The sequence below is a fragment of the Rattus norvegicus genome, chromosome 6 (assembly GCF_021556685.1).
Source record: "Rattus norvegicus strain SHRSP/BbbUtx chromosome 6, alternate assembly SHRSP_T2T, whole genome shotgun sequence".
Lineage (NCBI taxonomy): Eukaryota > Metazoa > Chordata > Mammalia > Rodentia > Muridae > Rattus > Rattus norvegicus.
This window is the reverse complement of record NC_141539.1, coordinates 18,246,193-18,266,727: the sequence shown is the minus strand read 5'-3', so window position 1 is coordinate 18,266,727 and position 20,535 is coordinate 18,246,193. Positions and strand designations below refer to the sequence as shown.

At 37.5% G+C, this 20,535-nt stretch overlaps 1 long non-coding RNA gene across 4 annotated transcripts in view; it reads right to left on the bottom strand.

The window, feature by feature from the left end:
• Positions 1–20,535, bottom strand: part of LOC102552412 (uncharacterized) — a 490,342-nt gene that overhangs the window by 290,763 nt on the left and 179,044 nt on the right. The window contains exon 3 of one of the 4 annotated variants that reach the window (XR_015622774.1): positions 16,080–16,165. The exons of the other annotated variants lie outside the window; for them this stretch is intronic. This is a non-coding gene — a long non-coding RNA (uncharacterized LOC102552412). The remainder of the gene's footprint in view (positions 1–16,079; positions 16,166–20,535) is intronic. 4 annotated transcript variants of the gene reach the window in all.

The window sequence follows — 20,535 nt, the reverse complement described above, 5'->3', positions numbered from 1 at the left end:
TTTAAACTAAGGAGGAAGATTACATAGCATCACTGAGAGTAAGTGAGAATTTCCTCATCTCTGGGTGCAACCAGATCTTGGGGAATGGTCATCATATAGCATTACAATACAAACAACAGACCAAACTTCAACAAGAATCAATGCATAGAGAAGCTGATTGAGTTTGGGTCTCTGAAGCATAGTTCAAGTGACAACTAGTTACACCAATCTAAGATGTGTTTTCAAAATCAAAAAAGAGTATAGAAGTTTCCATGAATAGAAGTGGTTGGTGTTAGAGCAGAAGGAAATGTTTCCCAGCCTAATTTGATTACTACACGTGGTACAATGTATGAACCTGCTGTGTGGTACTCCACAAGGATGTTATGCCTCAATACAGATAATCATTTAAACAAATAAATAATAAAATATCTCCTGTGGTAACAGGGGAGGCCAGAAGAAGTTTGAAGCCAACGATATTTTCAGATGTCCACAATATTTATCTTTACATCTCTGGTGCTGCATTCTGATATAATACAAATGCTTCTGTTAGGTTTATTAACTCTCCAAAGGACATCAATCTTAAAATAGATATAACTTATTTGCCCAGTAAACGAGAGGGCAGTCAGTGCAGCCAAAGTAACATTGCATACACTCTAGTTGCCTGGGTTTGCACACTGCTTACTTGCCTCTACTACAAGGTGAGCTGTTTTAATACTTCCCCCTGACTTGGGGGTTAGCAATCAATAAGAACATGATTTGAAAACAATAGGTATAGGGATTGTAATTGAAAACATCGATGTAGTGCAATACCAAAATAATAAAAGCTAATGTTGTTTTAATTTTAATGTAACTTGTACTCATTACTGTGTGATTAAAATGTTCCTTTGAGAGAAAATTCACTATCTCCTATTTGCAAAGAAATGGATAGAACTTTATTTGCTATCTGTCAATCTTATCTGTTTTATACCCTCTACAGTAATCACACTTTGACTAGTGAAGCTCCATTTCCTATTATGAACAATGGGTAAATATTATGTGTTTATAAATCACTGAGTAGATGGACTGTTCCTTATGATCCCTACAACATAGCCACTCTCCACTCCCACCACAGTACCATGCTTCATAAAGCCTTTGCACATTGGCCCTTTGTCCGCAAACTTGTTGAGATCAGTCTGCTTTCCTCTCGTTATTACTTCTGAGTTTTAGTATATTTTTCAGAATTTTAATCATTAATCTTGTATTTATATATTTTCTGCCTTTTCTTCTCACAACTCCAACTGGTCCAGTGTCTTCCCCAACACACACACACACACACACACACACACACACACACACACACACACACACACACACTGAGAGAAAACTGATTATCCCAGAGATAGCCTGGAACTCTTCCTCTAGGGGTAGAGCCATGTGAAATTTCTCCTGTTTGGCTTGACATGTCACCTGGTGCTGTCATTGTGCAGGTCTTCTGAGTTAGGCAGCCATACTGTTGAGAATTTATGGAAGCAGCTCCCCTGTCTGTCAGTAACTGGGAGACCTGTTTTAAAGTATTCCACTCCAATAATGGACTTAGCAATTTATCCATGTACTTTTTGTTTGTGTTGATTTATCTCCATAAGTTTTATCTGCCGCATTTAATCATCTTTCAGGATTTTATTCATTTACTTTTATTTCTAAAATATTTATTATGTATATTCATTTCATTGTACACAATACTGTGTTAGACAAGAATATTTTCATTTAAATATATTTAATTAAATATATATATATATGTTGCACATATTCTCATATCCTCTCCTGCCTTTCTGCTCTCTACCTTCTATGTCATATATATGTATATATATGATTTTACATTTCTACATAAAGGTAGGTAACTAAAATATAGAAATACATGGTTTTTATACTTCTAAAACTCTTAATTCACTTAATATTGTCTCCAGTTGCACCCACTTTTTGCAAATAACATGATTCTATTGGGGGGATTCAAATAATTCAACTATGTACACATAAGACATTTTCTTTTCTTTCTTTTTTCTTTTCTTTTATTAGTTATTCTATTTATTGTAAACCTTGGCTATTGGAAATAGTGCTACAATAAATATTAATGAGCAAGTGTTTCTATATCAAGTTGAATTAGATTTCTTTATGTAAATGCTCAAGAATGATATATAAGAATCTATTTTGAGGTTTGTTGTGTTCATTATATTTTTCTCTTCTTATTGTGACATGTGTACATGCATATATATATATATATATATATATATATATATATAATTTGTTGAGTCTGTTTATGTTGCTTGTATGCTATGCTTTTGGACCTTGATCACTTGGTATGGGGAGCACTGATTCTCTCATCTCAGGAGTTGATAACTGTCTACCATTCCATCCAGGGGTGGGACTTGTGAGGGTTTCTCTCCATCTTGGCACATCAACTGGTATCTTAATCATTCACGTTCTGTTCAGACTGCCATAATGTTAGGATCTTGTGAATAATCAATTAGTCCTGAAGTAATATACATACGAGTAACATTAAACAGACTGAGTTGGTTATGTTTATAGTTTTAGGAATATACATACATATAACAATAGTTAAAGAATACAAGTCATGAGCTTGAGATCAAGATAGAGGTATACAAGAAGGGTTAGAAAGAGAAAAGGGAAGGGAGAAAAGAAAAGATTATATTTTAATTTCAAAACGTTTTTGAACAAAATTTTAAACAGTATTTTATGAGTGAAGTTCCCCTTCCTATATGGAAGACGTTATCTCGTAGCAAATGTCTGGTCTGGTTTTTATTGTGGCTAGACTTACCATACATCCCCAGTAACACTGCAGTACCTTTAACACTCATAATGATTTCTACTTGACATGGTAGCATTATGATAATACTAAGAGAACTTTGACGTATCCCTTAGTGTCTGTCTGGGTGGTTGGCTGGCTTATTAGATTTTTATTCAATCCAGACTTTTGCACATGCTTGGCAAATGTTCTACAACTAAGGTATATCCTTTAGTCATTCCGCTTCTATAATTACACTATGGTCAGAGGTTTGGGTTACAAAAAAAACCTTAAATTTGATGCTTATTTGCACCTTGCATGAGACATGTTTTATAGCTATCTGATTAAAGCTTAATAAGAGTATATCATTTAATATTAAATATAAAATTGTATATATGCCCATTAAATCAAGTTTTTACTTATATTCCCTAATTTTGTAAAAACACTTTTTTGTCATTTGCCTATTTTTCCTATTAAATGAGAAAAAACATGTTAGAATCTTTCCTTATGAAGGTATCATATTTTTGGGTCATGAGTGTTTCAATGCTGTTTTGTCAAATACATATTTAAGATTCACATTTTCTCTTCTTCTTTGAACATACTTTCCACAAACATTCCTATGGAATTTATATACTGTCTTGTTATTCTTCTAGTGACTATTCTCAGCATGTTGCCTTCTTGCTGGGGTTAATAAAGTTGAATTTTAAACTATTCTTCCATAATGAAAGGCCCCGAAAGTATGTGAGCATAGATCATCTGCCTCCTTAAGCCTTCATTTTTCTACTGCTGAAGCCTAATGATTCAGAACAGATCTATTAAGTCAGTGCATAAGATAGTGTTGTCATTATTTTATCTGCATAAGTGTTTGAATTATCCAGTTTCTTTTTCCTCCTCTTCCTCCTCCTCTGCTGCCTCCTTCTCCTCCTCTTCTTCCTCCTCTTCCTTCTCTTCCTCCTCTTCCTCCTCCTCCTCCTCCCTCTTTTTCTTCTCCTTTCCTCCCCCTGCCCCCATTCCAGGGTTTCACTATGTTGATCTGGTTATCCTAGAACTCACTATGTAGATCAGGCTAGCTTCAAACTCACAGAGATCTTCTTCTGCCTCCCAAGTGTTGGGACCATTTGAGACTATGATTTCTTATTCCTGCCACTATTTTTCTTTGCTTGAAAGCATTCTGTTTTAGTTTATATCAGCCCACACCAAATGATAAATAAACCATTTTTGTTTATACGATTAAACGATAAAATATATATTGTAGAGGGGAAGGTAGTGGGCCTTGGCAAAGGCTTAGGGCTTTGCCATATATTTACAGGCAGAGTTAATGTCTTGTATTACTGAATGATAAATATAGTTAACAATTAATTGTGTATTTCATAAAATCTTGGCAAGATGGTTTGAATGGTAGTAACACAAAAGTGACAAATAATTAAGTTGATAACTATGCCAATGGCCATCATCTGCTTATTATACACCGTGCGCATGCATTGAAGTGTCTCAGCATCTCAAAAATATGGTGATTGCTGCTTCAACTAAAAGCAGAAGCATCTTTTGAACTTTTAAGGCTTTGTAGCATTGCACCAGAGCCCCTCCGCTGTTGTTTTTAACCTGCTGTATATCCTAATTTAACAACTTTTTTCAGGATGCATCTTATTTTAGTAATAAAAATATGTCCCTCACTTAATTGAATTTACTAGAAGGTTTATTTAAAAAAATTGGTCCTCAATGTTAGTCAGAAACAAAAAGGTCAAAAAAATCTTTAAATTTTATTTTTTAATGTCCTAAACAATAAGTTGAAAAATTATTATCATCTTTGACATTCATAGAATTTGTGGCTTGAATTAGAAACACTTGTACAAGTCTAGCCCAGTTATAAGCCCTGATTCCGAGATAACCACACAGTCCTAAGAGAAAGAAGAAAATTATAATCATGAACTTGAAAAAGACCCAGGGAAACCGACCCAGTACGGACTCAGCATCACAGCCTTGGCTTCCACGTTACCATGAGCTGATCAAGTGAGCAATATCAACAAGGCCACTACCGGCCATTAATTTCTACTGAGGGAAAGGGACTGGTTCTTATTCTTAACATCAACTATACTAAAGACGTAAATTCAGCAAAATGCTTGTTAACAAATGCAGGTGAAAGTATTAAGTCAGATAAACGCCATCTCTACACCAGAAGGACAAATGACCCAGACAGAAGTCCTCATTGGGAGCTGAGACTACCTAGTGGAAGGTTCAGAGGTAACATGATATTCGCAGTCTCTCATGTCATCCTACAAGGTCCATTTTAAGTGCAAACAGAACGCTACACTTTGTAGTAGAATAATTTCATATTCACAACCTTGATCAAATGTTCACCTTGACATCACTACTGAGCAACAGTGTGACTGTCATTCATCTCACTGTCATGCAAAAAGTAATGCCACCATCAACTCTGGGGTATTTTAAGGACACAGCTTGATCCTAATCATAAACAAATAACTTAAAGTTTTCAAAATGGATTTACAAAATGGATTACAAAATTTTATATGACAGTGTATGTGTGTGTTCTTCAAAAAAAATCAGCCATTAAAATCAAATTAAATTAAAGTCAAGAAAATGTTCTACATTAAAAAAAACCTAATTGTTGGGGGAGGGCAGTAATGGGGGGAGGATGGGGAGGGGAACACCCATATAGAAGGGGAGGTGGAGCGGTTAGGGGGATGTTGGCCCAGAAACCGGGAAAGGGAATAATAATCGAAATATAAATAAAAAAATACTCAAATTAATAAAGAAAAAAAACCTAGAGTGCCATAACTAAATGTAAGGCAAAAACTTTAGTTTCAAATTTTTTAATATTTATATGCAAGTTATGTATAGATAATGTTATTAAATTAACACTATAATTTAAGGGGTACCATTGTGGTGAAGTATGAGAATGTATTTATCCTTAAGGTTGCAACAGAGTTGGGCAGGGTGGAAAGAAGGGACACAGAAAAGAGGTAAAGAGAAAGGGAGCAAAGAAGGTAGGACATACAGAATAAAGAAAGGAAGTTTGGCCAACTGTTGATTGGATGAAGGATACACAGTACGCTTTCATTTCTCATCCAGCTATATGTTCCAAGACCTCCAGTGAATGTCTGAAACCATTGATATTACTGAACCTTACATATACTGTATTTTTCCCTACACAGCATACTTATGATAAAATTCATCTCATTAAATATAATAAGATGTTAAATGCTTATAAATTAGAACAATCACAGCCACTGTCTGATAAAATGTCTGGGATCGTTTCCACTCTGATTTAAAGCTCTTATGAAACAAAAATGAAGTTATTTGAGTACAAATATTAGGATACCATGTGCTCAACATAATACTTAGTAGTCTTGATAACTGAAACTAGTATGATGTGGCTGAGCATGAGGACATACACCATGAACTAAACAACAACTTACACTGGGTTAGATGGTGCAATGGGGTCCAACTTCAGCACACTGTTTATGACAATCTTCTAACTCTCCAGTTAATACTTACAACTATAGCTGCCCATGGACAACGGAAATGACAGTCTAAGAGAAGTCATGAGCCAAATGGACTTAACAGATATTTATAGAACATTCTATCCTAAAGCAAAAGGATATACCTTCTTCTCAGCTCCTCATGGTACTTTCTCCAAAATTGACCATATACTTGGTCAAAAAACGGGCCTCAACAGGTACAGAAAGATAGAAATAACCCCATGCATGCTATCGGACCACCACGGCCTAAAACTAGCCTTCAATAACAATAAGGGAAGAATGCCCACATATACGTGGAAATTGAACAATGCTCTACTCAATGATAACCTGGTCAAGGAAGAAATAAAAAAGAAATTAAAGACTTTTTGAATTTAATGAAAACGAAGGTACAACATACCCAAACTTAGGGGACACAATGAAAGCTGTGCTAAGAGGAAAACTCATAGCGCTGAGTGCCTGCAGAAAGAAACAGGAAAGAGCATATGTCAGCAGCTTGACAGCACACCTAAAAGCTCTAGAACAAAAAGAAGCAAATACACCCAGGAGGAGTAGAAGGCAGGAAATAATCAAACTCAGAGCTGAAATCAACCAAGTAGAAACAAAAAGGACCATAGAAAGAATCAACAGAACCAAAAGTTGGTTCTTTGAGAAAATCAACAGGATAGATAAACCTTTAGCCAGACTAATGAGAGGACCCAGAGAGTGTGTCCAAATTAACAAAATCAGAAATGAAAAGGGAGACATAACTACAGATTCAGAGGAAATTCAAAAAATCATCAGATCTTACTGTAAAAGCCTATATTCAACAAAACTTGAAAATCTACAGGAAAAGGACTATTTCCTAGACAGATACCAGGTACCGAAGCTAAATCAGGAACAGATAAACCAGTTAAACAACCCCATAACTCCTAAGGAAATAGAAGCAGTCATTAAAGGTCTCCCAACCAAAAAGAGCCCATGTCCAGACGGGTTTAGTGCAGAATTCTATCAGACCTTCATAGAAGAACTCATACCAATATTATCCAAACTATTCCACAAAATTGAAACAGATGGAGCACTACCGAATACCTTCTACGAAGCCACAATTACTCTTAAACCTAAACCACACAAAGACCCAACAAAGAAAGACAACTTCAGACCAATTTCCCGTATGAATATCAACGCAAAAATACTCAGTAAAATTCTGGCAAACTGAATCCAAAAGCACATCAAAACAATCATCCACCATGATCAAGTAGGCTTCATCCCAGGTATGCAGGGATGGTTTAATTATACGGAAAACCATCAACGTGATCCATTATATAAACAAACTGAAAGAACAAAACGACATGATCATTTCATTAGATGCTGAGAAAGCATTTGAAAAAATTCAACACCCCTTCATGATAAAAGTCCTGGAAAGAATAGGAATTCAAGGCCCATACCTAAACATAGTAAAAGCCATATACAGCAAACCAGTTGCTAACATTAAACTAAATAGAGAGAAACTTGAAGCAATCCCACTAAAATCAGGGACTGGACAAGGCTGTGCTCTCTCTCCCTACTTATTCAATATAGTTCTTGAAGTTCTAGCCAGAGCAATCAGACAACAAAAGGAGGTCAAGGGGATACAGATCGGAAAAGAAGAAGTCAAAATATCACTATTTGCAGATGATATGATAGTATATTTAAGTGATCCCAAAAGTTCCACCACAGAACTACTAAACCTGATAAACAACTTCAGCAAAGTGGCTGTGAATAAAATTAACTCAAATAAATCAGTAGCCTTCCTTTACACAAAAGAGAAACAAGCCGAGAAAGAAATTAGGGAAACGACACCCTTCATAATAGACCCAAATGATATAAAGTACCTCGGTGTGACTTTAACCAAGCAAGTAAAAGATCTGTATAATAAGAACTTCAAGACTCTGAAGAAAGAAATTGAAGAAGACCTCAGAAGATGGAAAGATCTCCCATGCTCATGGATTGGCAGGATTAATATAGTAAAAATGGCCATTTTACCAAAAGCAATCTACAGATTCAATGCAATCCCCATCAAAATACCAATCCATTTCTTCAAAGAGTTAGACAGAACAATTTGCAAATTCACCTGGAATAACAAAAAACCCAGGATAGCTAAAACTATCCTCAACAATAAAAGCACTTCAGGGGGAATCACTATCCCTGAACTCAAGCAGTATTACAGAGCAATAGTGATAAAAACTGCATGGTATTGGTACAGAGACAGACAGATAGACCAATGGAACAGAATTGAAGACCCAGAAATGAACCCACGCACCTATGGGCACTTGATTTTTGACAAAGGAGCCAAAACACTCAAATTGAAAAAAGATAGCATTTTCAGCAAATGGTGCTGGTTCAACTGGAGGTCAACATGTAGAAGAATGCAGATTGATCCATGCTTATCACCCTGTACAAAGCTTAAGTCCAAGTGGATCAAGGACCTCCACATCAAACCAGATACACTCAAACTAATAGAAGAAAAACTAGGGAAGCATCTGGAACACATGGGCACTGGAAAAAATTTCCTGAACAAAACACCAATGGCTTATGCTCTAAGATAAAGAATCGACAAATGGGATCTCATAAAACTGCAAAGCTTCTGTAAGGCAAAGGACACTGTGGTTAGGACAAAACGGCAACCAACAGATTGGGAAAAGATCTTTACCAATCCTACAACAGATAGAGGCCTTATATCCAAAATATACAAAGAACTCAAGAAGTTAGACCGCAGGGAGACAAATAACCCTATTAAAAATGGGGTTCAGAGCTAAACAAAGAATTCACAGCTGAGGAATGCCGAATGGCGGAGAAACACCTAACGAAATGTTCAATATCTTTAGTCATTAGGGAAATGCAAATCAAAACAACCCTGAGATTTCACCTCACACCAGTCAGAATGACTAAGATCAAAAACTCAGGTGACAGCAAATGCTGGCGAGGATGCGGGGAAAGAGGTACACTCCTCCATTGTCGGTGGGATTGCAGACTGGTAAAACCATTCTGGAAATCAGTCTGGAGGTTCCTCAGAAAATTGGACATTGAACTGCCTGAGGATCCAGCTATACCTCTCTTGGGCATATACCCAAAAGATGCCCCAACATATAAAAAAGACACATGCTCCACTATGTTCATAGCAGCCTTATTTATAATAGCCAGAAGCTGGAAAGAACCCAGATGCCCTTCAACAGAGGAATGGATACAGAAAATGTGGTACATCTACACAATGGAATAATACTCAGCTATCAAAAACAATGACTTTATGAAATTCATAGACAAATGTTGGAACTGGAAAATATCATCCTGAGTGAGCTAACCCAATCACAGAAAAACACACATGGTATGCACTCATTGATAAGTGGCTATTAGCCCAAATGCTTGAATTACCCTAGATGCCTAGAACAAATGAAACTCAAGACAGATGATCAAAATGTGAATGCTTCACTCCTTCTTTAAAAGGGGAACAAGAATACCCTTTGCAGGGAATAGAGAGGAAAAGATTAAAACAGACACAGAAGGAACACCCATTCAGAGCCTGCCCCACATGTGGCCCATACATATACAGCCATCCAATTAGACAAGATGGATGAAGCAAAGAAGGGCAGGCTGACAGGAACCGGATGTAGATCTCTCCTGAGAGACACACCCAGAATACAGCAAATACACAGGCGAATGCCAGCAGCAAACTACTGAACTGAGAATAGGACCCCATTGAAGGAATCAGAGAAAGAACTGAAAGAGCTCGAAGGGGCTCGAGACCCCATATGTACAACAATGCCAAGCAACCAGAGCTTCCAAGGACTAAGCCTCTACCTAAAGACTATACATGGACTGACCCTTGACTCTGACCTCATAGGAAGCAATGAATATCCTAGTAAGAGCACCAGTGGAAGGGGAAGCCCTGGGTCCTGCTAAGACTGAACCCCCAGTGAACTAGATTGTTGGGGGGAGGGTGGCAATGGGGGGAGGATGGGGAGGGGAACACCCATAACGAAGGGGAGGGGGAGGGATTAGGGGGATGTTTGCCCGGAAACCGGGAAAGGGAATAACACTTGAAATGTATATAAGAAATACTCAAGTTAATAAAAAAAGAAAAAGAAAAAAGAAACCTTACTAAAGCTCAAAACACACATTGCACCTCTCACAATAATAGTAGGAGATTTCAACACCCCACTCCCATCAATGGACAGGTCATGGAAACAGAAATTAAACAGAGATGTAGACAGACTAAGAGAAGTCATGAACCAAATGGACTTAACAGATATTTATAGAACATTCTATCCTAAAGCAGAAGGATATACATTCTTCTCAGCACCTCACGGTACTTTCTCCAAAATTGACTATATAATTGGTCATAAAACAGGCAGACAACCATTGAACTGAGCATGGAGAACCCAATGAAGGTGTTAGGAAAAGGTCTGAAGGAGCTGAAGTGCTTTGCTTCCCAATAGGAAAAACAATATCAACCAATTAGACCCCCCACCTAGAGCTCCCAGGAGCTAAACCACCAACCACATAGTACACATGGAGGAACCCATGGCTCCAGCTGTATCTGTAGCAGAGGATTTCCTTATCTGGCATCAATGGGAGGGGAGTCCCTTAGTCCTATGGAAGCTAGATGACCCAGCATAGGGGAATGCTAGGGAGGTGAGGACAGAGTGGGTGGGTGGGTGGGGGAGCACCCTCAGAGAGGAAGGGGGATGGGAGACAGGATAGGTTGCTTGTGGAGGGGAAACTGGGAAGGGAGATAACAATTGGAATGCAAATAAATAAAATAACCAAGAAAAAAAAGACAAAAAAGATTTCCACAGGTAACAATGTGTCCTGTTGATTAACAATTCTAGCATCAGAAGTGTCTTTTCTTCCTTCAATTTACCCCATAATATATTTCCTTATTTAAACGTGCCTCGATATGTCATGGTCTTATTAATCAGCATCAAGCTCTCCTTGTGAGTTGTTAAAGGCTATCTGCAATTCTCTTTCCTTGCTTCCTAATGTCTTTCTAACAATGAGATAGAAGAGACCAGTGGATCATACATGTCAATCTGGGCTCTGGAAGTCTGTGGTTTTATACACATGCCTTCTCTGTCTCTTTGGTAAACTGAGGAAGTTTACCAAAACATTTGTAGAAAAAAATTGAGGTCTACAATTGTGACTCCTGTATTTTGTTGTTCCCCTTTCTTAGATTCTGAATCTGTTCAATATTTTTTCTTTTCCTCTGTGGACACTTAATGACTAAGCTTCTGAAAACATGATCTTATTTGTCAACTACATTATTGGACAATGAATATCCACAGAAAATGTATAGCTTCGAAGGGTAATGCTAACCAAAAGATAATTACAGTAAAACATTTATTTATTGTTTCCCAGACATTGCAATTTGGTTATTTAGAAAGGTTTGAATAAAAGAGCATGAACACAGAGTGAAAAGGAGTTATAGGTATGTTGCATAGAACACGATATTACAAGAGCAATCACACATTTCAACAAATGCAGGGTATAATTTTAAGTAAAAATGTAGAATTCTAAAATTCAAATGTCGAAGAATATGATTTTCCCTCCTACGCTATTCTATATATTCTCTCACCTCTTTACACTTCAAATTATGAACTTTTGTTGTGTCTATACAGCTTTTCAAAGAATTTTTGCTCATTAAAAAAACATGATTAAAGATATATTTGCTTCCCTCTGTTTTGCTCAAGTGAAAATATGCTACACCTGTTGCTTACATATTGCCACTGAATGTACCTTAGATTATTTATTGAGCATCATTTATGTAGCCAGATCCTTACAGAAGACCACAAAGAAGTATACAATCATCCTATTCTAGTCTTACAGAACAAATATCTAGAAATTGTCAAAACATAAGCCATTAGGTGGCCTTATTTCTGCAAGTGAACAATATTTCCATTAAGGAATCAAAACCTGTGACCAACAATCTATCAAATGAATTAAAATAATGATAAAAGAGGACTGCCAAAGATAGAAAAATATAGAAAATAGCCTTTATATTAGTTATTCAATAACTCTCCACTTCATAAATTAGGGTACATTAATGAAAATTTCATAATTATATGATCCCAATGCATACAAATGGCAAAATGCTTCTTCATGTTTCATGTTCCTCAAAATACGTTCATCAAAACCACACTTAGTTGTATTTTTCTTGTGTTCTTAATAGTTTGTTTTATTTCAGAGCATCAGTTTAATCCCCAAGTTTGTTTTCATAAATTCATGTGATTTTTTTTGTGTTGACATATATTCTTATAACATTCAGAAGAATCAAAGTAATTCATTGATACCACTCTTTGAAACAATAATCATTGAGAGGAGAATACTTAAAGCAATTTCAATGAAAATTCTAAGTTTAGACAAGTCTTCTACTAATGTGTTTATTCTTGTTTTTCTTCATCTTTGTCCCCAAAACAGGTTTGGTAAAAGCTTTCAAAGGAAAGGGGATAGGAGTTCTCTGGAAAAGGGATTCAAAAGGAAGAAAGGAACAAGGTCATGTTCATCTCCTCTGGCTGAATAGAAAGGGAGGGAAACAAACAAAAGAGGACCTGTGAGGTTTCCACTTGCAGAAGACACCATTCTATTCATTTTAAGAACTATTTTAGTTGCTGTGTAGTATATAAAACTAGGTAGAAACCATAAGATAATGAACAAATGCAGATGAGTCATAAGAAAATTCTTTGGAAAAATGAAATCATTGACACTGTAAACAGCAAGAATATGATCCTGATAGTCCTGAATTATTTTGCACTTTCTGTTAAATTAATCAACCTCCAAACACAACTTCTGGTCTAAGGATATGGCAGTGGTCAAGAAAAAATCATTTTTATTTGATTATTTAGTGCATCATCAGACCTGTCTTAGGGTAGTACAGATATCCACTCTAAAGGGAGCTAAATAAAATTTTCTTCCCATGTACTTTAACCTTCTTTGCTACTCCTCTTGCCTGTCAGCTGTCAGGACCTGCTCCTTACTGTCATTACATGTCCATAGCCATTCCCCACAAAGAACCATCTGTATAAAGCTTAGTAGCTCCCAAAATGTCAAATCCATTCCTCAATATCCATTCATAAGCCCCATTTTCCCAGGGAAAGCTTTAGGGACTGCAGAACTCACAGCAGTTAGGTAGATGCATCAAATAGATGAGAGGAATGGCAGAATGACTGTCTAGACGAAAGCATCCTAACTGCTTCTACAGTCATATGCGCCCACTTATTATGAAACAGACCAAGAATTTTGTGGCATGCTTGAATTCATGAAACAAAAGTTTAATTGGTGTTGATGGTTATATGGTGACAGACCCGATACTTCATTTCATTCAGGTAATGTACTGAGGCAGAATCTTCATTTAGATACAATCTTGGCTCTAATTCTCAGCTGTCTGAGAATCTATTGTTTGAGTTATTCAGTGCAGAGTTCTGCTGTTCAAAGCTAAAATTTCTCCCTAATAGACTCTCCCTCCCAGAATTGTTGTGAGGCTCCAAAGAAACACTGTCAATTATCAACTCATATAGGCTGTGAAATGGCAAGCATTTAAAATTGCACTTGTGGGAAAGGCTGAGATTATACTTATGAGAAACATCTGACTGCTTAATTTATTTTACTTTTATCAAGTGGTCACTCTTTACATTGCTATATAACTTATTTCCACCTAAAAGAGTGAATGATAGAAAGACAGACAGACAGACAGATAGATAGATAGATAGACAGACAGACAGACAGACAGACAGACAGACAGACAGACACATGGACAGATATAGCTAGATAGATGATTTGATAAGATACATACATACATACATACGTACATACATACATACATACATACATACATACATACATACATACATACATACATAGACAGACAGACTAAATCCTGATATTGTACAAAAGAAGATTCAAATCAAATTAATTTTCATCATGGTTTTATTGATACTTGTAAATTCTAGCAATGTGGCAGTGTTACCTGGTTCTGGATCTGTGTGGGCATGAAAATCTTGACCACAGGTACCACATACCACTTCTTTCTGTGTGACCACTGGGCCTGACATATGGTGAAATTCGGTAGTTACTCACTGACGTAAGCTAAATCACAATCAGAAAAGCATTACATGGCCTTCCCACTGTTAATGCAGGAAGTGGGTGCAAACAAAGAAGCTTGCCCTGCTCTGTAGGTGTTGGACTTTAGGACATTCAAAGCTTTTGAATGGTTAGTAAACTAATTCCCTACAATATAAAAATCATGACTATAAAGATATTATTTTACAAGAAAAAAATAATTTTGTTTAAAAACCCTCCTAAATGTATTCACTTTCCTTTATGGTTAGTTAATGAGTAATTCTGCACGTACGGTATGTGCTGTGTCTGAAGAAGAAAGCTGCACTGGGCACCATTATTGTTTGCATTTATGTGAACAAAGCCATCAGTAAGAAGAAATGCCCTGTCATTCTCTTTGAAAAGTCAAGTCTATTTTTCCTAAGTTATTTGATAATTCAAGAGTTTGTCACGAGAGGGTCAAGTGCTGACTTCTCTGTGAAAGGACCAACACTTACATAATACTGCTAGAGTAAATCTTCCAATGGTCTTCTAGGAAATTTTTACAGAAGAGCATTTGAATGGAATTCTATTTAAATGATTATCTGAACCATGAAGCCACTGAACCATTGAGAATCTGTCTTTCTAGATGCCCTCAATTAGCCATAGACAGTGGTATTGAGCCACACTACATAGATTCCAGCTGAATGCTAGAGGCAGAATAAAGCTTTAACTTCCTTCCAGTTTTTATCTTTACAATTTCTTTCCACGTGGAATTATACTACCTAACACAACTGGAATAAAGAAAAACACCAATTATTCTAGCATTTCAGATGAGATTTCTGGTATTTGCTTCCATAAAGCAGCCAGCAGAATGCAGAATATTTCTAACTAAACTCATCAAAGAATGGACTGATTTACAATTGAAGGGGTGTTAAGATCATTGTTCCCCTCTGAAATGATAAAGGTTACAAGGAAGTTTCACTTGACATTAATAAAATCATATAGGGAACATAATCCGGGGTTCTAAAGGTGGCCATGCTAGCCTGGAGTCTCTTCCTTGTAAACACGATGCTCCTAAATAAGTCAAATTATATATAAATCTAACATAATTGAGAGATGAACAGAGATTCTGGCGAGAATTAAGTGCTCAGCAATATGCCCTTCATCTATTTTACAAAGAATACAAATTGGTTTAAGTCACCAGACGTCAAGCCTATGGAAGGGCCACAATGAATTGGTGTTTCTGATATTGTTGGGGTTGGATCTGAAATGCTTCCCACAGTTGTGTTTCTGGGACTTGCTTCCCATCTAGAACACTATTTTGAAGATCATGGAGTCTTTGAGAAGTAAGTCTTATCTAAAACAAGAGCACACATGGTGATCCTTTGCTGGTCCTGCCCACCCCTGATTCTGTTCTGCACGCTCTGCCTATTCTGCCAGGATATGAACAGCTACTGCCTCATGCTCTTCCTGCCACAGACAAACCTGCTTTTCTTTGGCTAACTTCTTCTGTAAAGTATTCAGAGGAATTTTAACTCTCCAAATACAGACTCCAAACAGATTATGCCCAAGAACAAACATGAAAAAGATCCAGTACACAGTGATAAAATAAGGTACTCACTGTTTAGAGAGATTATTCACGGCATATGATAGACTGCCTTATTGAGTGTCAAAGCATCACAAGTAATACTTGAGATGAAAGAAAATATCACAAGTTATCAAATGAAAAATTATAATAATTGTAGACAAAGCAATATTTATACCTCAAAACTTACCCAGAAGACAGGAAAAAGGTATATTGATTTCTTTGGCATTATCACAAGACATCATTGGGCATGTCATCACCATTACAGCTAAGCATCTACGAAAATTTTAAAACAGGAGTCAGACGATAAATTTTATTGGCCTCTATTAGATGCCTGTAACATCTAATGTTACTATAGCTTATAAGAATATGTAATTAGGGCACTTCCTGTGTTTACCAGGAGTCCCACACCCGCGGATCCCGGCCCGCAGCAGCTCTCTGCTCCCAGACCCCATGCGAGACAGACCTCACTGCCTGGTCAGGTGGGCACTCCTGAGGCTGCAGAGTGGAAGAGACCACCAACACTGCCCACCCCTGCCCACATCCCTGGCCCAAGAGGAAACTGTATATGGCCTCTGGGTTCCTTGGGGGAGGGCCCAGGAGCGGCAGGACCCCTGCCTGAGACACCGCCGGAACCTGAAGGAACGGACCTGATATACAGTTCTCTGCACCCAAATCCCGTGGGAGGGGGAGCTAAACCTTCAGAGAGGCAGACACGCCTGGGAAACCAGAAGAGACTGCACTCTGCACACATGTTGGACGCCAGAGGAAAACACCAAACGCCATCTGGAAGCCTGGTACACAGAAGCTCCCGGAAAGGGCGGCACAGATCTTCCTGGTTGCTGCTGCTGCGGAGAGCTCATAAGCAACACCCCACGAACAAACGTGAGCCTCGGGACCACAGGTAAGACCAACTTTTCTGCTGCAAGTAACCTGCCTGGTGAACTCAAGACATAGGCCCACAGGAAGAGCTGAAGACCTGCAGAGAGGAAAAACTACACGCCCGAAAGCACAACACTCTGTCCCCATAACTAGCTGAAAGAAAACAGGAAAACAGGTCTACAGCACTCCTGACACCCAGGCTTAGAAGACAGTCTAGCCACTGTCAGAAATAGCAGAACAAAGTAACACTAGAGATAATCTGATGGCGAGAGGCAAGCACAGGAACACAAGCAACAGAAACCAAGACTACATGGCACCATCAGAGCCCAATTCTCCCACCAAAACAAATATGGAATATCCAAACAGAGCAGAAAAGCAAGATCTAGTTTCAAAATCATACTTGATCATGATGCTGGAGGACTTCAAGAAAGACGTGAAGAACTCCCTTAGAGAAACACAGGAAAACATTAATTAACAAGTACAAGCGTACAGAGAGGAATCGCAAAAATCCCTGAAAGAATTCCAGGAAAACACAATCAAACAGTTGAAGGAATTAAAAATGGAAATAGAAGCAATCAAGAAAGAACACATGGAAACAACCCTGGATATAGAAAACCAAAAGAGACAAGGAGCTGTAGATACAAGCTTCACCAACAGAATACAAAAGATGGAAGAGAGAATCTCAGGAGCAGAAGATTCCATAGAAATCATTGACTCAACTGTCAAAGATAATGTAAAGCAGAAAAAGCTACTGGTCCAAAACATACAGGAAATCCAGGACTCAATGAGAAGGTCAAACCTAAGGATAATAGGTATAGAAGAGAGTGAAGACTCCCAGCTAAAAGGACCAGTAAATATCTTCAACAAAATCACAGAAGAAAACTTCCCTAACCTAAAAAAAGAGATACCCATAGGCATACAAGAAGCCTACAGAACTCCAAATAGATTGGACCAGAAAAGAAACACCTCCCATCACATAATAGTGAAAATAACAAACACACAAAATAAAGAATGAATATTAAACGCAGTAAGGGGAAAAGGTCAAGTAACATATAAAGGCAGACCTATCAGAATCACACCAGACTTTTCGCCAGAAACTATGAAGGCCAGAATAGCCTGGACAGATGTCATACAGAGCCTAAGAGAACACAAATGCCAGCCCAGGTTACTGTATCCTGCAAAATTCTCAATTAACATAGATGGAGAAACCAAGATATTCCATGACAAAACCAAATTTACACAATATCTTTCTACAAATCCAGCACTACAAAGGATAATAAATGCTAAAGTCCAACATAAGGAGGCAAGCTATACCCTAGAAGAAGCAAGAAACTAATCGTCTTGGCAACAAAACAAAGAGAAGAAGAGCAAACAAACATAACCTCACATCCAAATATGAATATAACAGGAAGCAATAATCACTATTCCTTAATATCTCTCAACATCAATGGCCTCAACTCCCCAATAAAAAGACAAAGATTAACAAACTGGATACGCAACAAGGACCCTGCATTCTGCTGCCTACAGGAAACACACCTCAGAGACAAAGACAGACACTACCTCAGAGTGAAAGGCTGGAAAACAACTTTCCAAGCAAATGGTCAGAAGAAGCAAGATGGAGTAGCCATTCTAATATCAAATAAAATCATTTTTCAACTAAAGGTCATCAAAAAAGATAAGGAATGACACTTCATATTCATCAAAGGAAAAATCCACCAACATGAACTCTCAATCCTAAATCTCTATGCCCCAAATACAAGGGCACCTACATACGTAAAAGAAACCTTACTAAAGCTCAAAACACACATTGCACCTCACACAATAATAGTAGGAGATTTCAACACCCACTCTCATCAATGGACAGATCATGGAAACAGAAATTCAACAGAGACACAGACAGAATAAGAGAAGTCATGAGCCAAATGGACTTAACAGATATTTATAGAACATTCTATCCTAAAGCAAAAGGATATAACTTCTTCTCAGCTCCTCATGGTACTTTCTCCAAAATTGACCATATACTTGGTCAAACAACGGGCCTCAACAGGTACAGAAAGATAGAAATAATCCCATGCGTGCTATCGGACAACCACGGCCTAAAACTGGTCTTCAATAACAATAAGGGAAGAATGCCCACATATACGTGGAAATTGAACAGTGCTCTACTCAATGATAACCTGGTCAAGGAAGAAATAAAGAAAGAAATTAAAGACTTTTCAGAATTTAATGAAAATGAAGGTACAACATACCCAAACTTATGGGATACAATGAAAGCTGTGCTAAGAGGAAAACTCATAGCGCTGAGTGCCTGCACAAAGAAACAGGAAAGAGCATATGTCAGCAGCTTGACAGCACACCTAAAAGCTCTAGAACAAAAAGAAGCAAATACACCCAGGGGGAGTAGAAGGCAGGAAATAATCAAACGCAGAGCTGAAATCAACCAAGTAGAAACAAAAAGGACCATAGAAAGAATCAACAGAACCAAAAGTTGGTTCTTTGAGAAAATCAACAAGATAGATAAACCCTTAGCCAGACTAGCGAGAGGACCCAGAGAGTGTGTCCAAATTAACAAAATCAGAAATGAAAAGGGAGACATAACTACAGATTCAGAGGAAATTCAAAAAATCATCAGATCTTACTATAAAAGCCTATATTCAACAAAACTTGAAAATCTTCAGGAAATGGACAATTTCCTAGACAGATACCAGGTATCGAAGTTAAATCAGGAACAGATAAACCAGTTAAACAACGCCATAACTCCTAAGGAAATAGAAGCAGTCATTAAAGGTCTCCCAACCAAAAAGAGCCCATGTCCAGACGGGTTTAGTGCAGAATTCTATCAGACCTTCATAGAAGACCACATACCAATATTATCCAAACTATTCCACAAAATTGAAACAGATGGAGCACTACCGAATTCCTTCTATGAAGCCACAATTACTCTTATACCTAAACCACACAAAGACCCAACAAAGAAAGACAACTTCAGACCAATTTCCCTTATGAATATCGACGCAAAAATACTCAATAAAAGTCTGGCAAACCGAATCCAAGAGCACATCAAAACAATCATCCAACATGATCAAGTAGGCTTCATCCCAGGCATGCAGGGATGGTTTAATATATGGAAAACCATCAACATGATCCATTATATAAACAAACTGAAGGAACAGAACCACATGATCATTTCATTAGATGCTGAGAAAGCATTTGAAAAAATTCAACACCCCTTCATGATAAAAGTCCTGGAAAGAATAGGAATTCAAGGCCCATACCTCAACATAGTAAAAGCCATATACAGCAAACCAGTTGCTAACATTAAACTAAATAGAGAGAAACTTGAAGCAATCCCACTAAAATCAGGGACTAGACAAGGCTGCCCACTCTCTCCCTACTTATTCAATATAGTTCTTGAAGTTCTAGCCAGAGCAATCAGACAACAAAAGGAGGTCAAGGGGATACAGATCAGAAAAGAAGAAGTCAAAATATCACTATTTGCAGATGATATGATAGTATATTTAAGTGATCCCAAAAGTTCCACTAGAGAACTACTAAAGCTGATAAACAACTTCAGCAAAGTGGCTGGGTATAAAATTAACTCAAATAAATCAGTAGCCTTCCTCTACACAAAAGAGAAACAAGCCAAGAAAGAAATTAGGGAAACGACACCCTTCATAATAGACCCAAACAATATAAAGTTCCTCAGTGTGACTTTAACCAAGCAAGTAAAAGATGTGTACAATAAGAACTTCAAGACACTGAAG